Raw genomic sequence first — 1,125 nt, 5'->3', positions numbered from 1 at the left:
CTCTCCAGCCCAAGAGCTATATTTTTTATTTAGCTCTTTTATAGTGATTTTATCCAGGCTGTATTTTCTTTTGTCATTTGACATTTTAGAGACATGAGTGGCAAGGCAGTTTATGTCTGTGATCCTGCCACTTAAGAGGCTGATGCACTCAGAAGACTCCTGTAGTGTATGTCGGGGTGTCTCTGTAGTGCCAGGAGTTTGAGCCATAAGTCTTTATGTGTCATTTGAGTGAAGAAGCAGAGAGCTCAATCCAGGACAGGAAGTGGATATCTTTCAAACCTGCCTGTAGTTATCACCACTTCTGGCTAGGTCACACAAGCCAGAGGTTTCATAACTCCCAAACAGGACCACCAGTTGGGGACCAAGTGTTCAAATACAAACCGGTGGAGGGACATTCCATATTCAAACAATAACATGTTCCCCTCAGTCCCTATAGGTTCCTAGGTTATCTCATAATGAGTAAATGTATTTAGTCCAACTTTCAGAAGCCTCTACATCTTTTCTTGTTTGTTTTATTGTTTTTTAAAGATTTATTTACTTTATATACACAGTAGCTGTCTTCAGATACACCCGAAGAGGGCATAGGATTCCATTACCGTTGGTTGTGAGCCACCATGTGGTTGCTGGGAGTTGAAGTCAGGACCTCTGGGAGAGTAGTCAGTGCTCTTAACCACTGACTGAGCCATCTCTCTAGCCCTATTTTATTTATTTATTTTTAAAGACAGTGTTTCTCTGTTAGGCCCTGGCTATCCTGGAACTCACTCTGTAGATGGGTTTAGAACTCAAAAGAGATTTGCCCATCTCTGCCTCAGAGTACTGGGATTAAAGGCGTGTTCCTTTACCACTTAGCTCCAATTTAAAACTATATTTTTATTTTTCATTTTTACATGTAGGCATGTTTTGCTTGCATATATGTATGTTCGCCATGTTCATCCCTGGTGCCCAGAGATGACAAAAGATGGCATCTGAAACTAGATGGTTTTGAACAGCCATTTGGGTGCTTTGAAGAGGAGCTCTTCTTCTTCTCTTCTTCTTCTTCTTCTTCTTCTTCTTCTTCTTCTTCTTCTTCTTCTTCCTCTTTTAAATTTATTATTATTTTCTTTATTTACATTTCAAATGCTATCC

The sequence above is a fragment of the Mus pahari genome, chromosome 1 (assembly GCF_900095145.1).
Source record: "Mus pahari chromosome 1, PAHARI_EIJ_v1.1, whole genome shotgun sequence".
NCBI classification, from domain to species: Eukaryota; Metazoa; Chordata; class Mammalia; order Rodentia; family Muridae; genus Mus; species Mus pahari.
Note: the sequence above shows the minus strand (reverse complement) of the source record.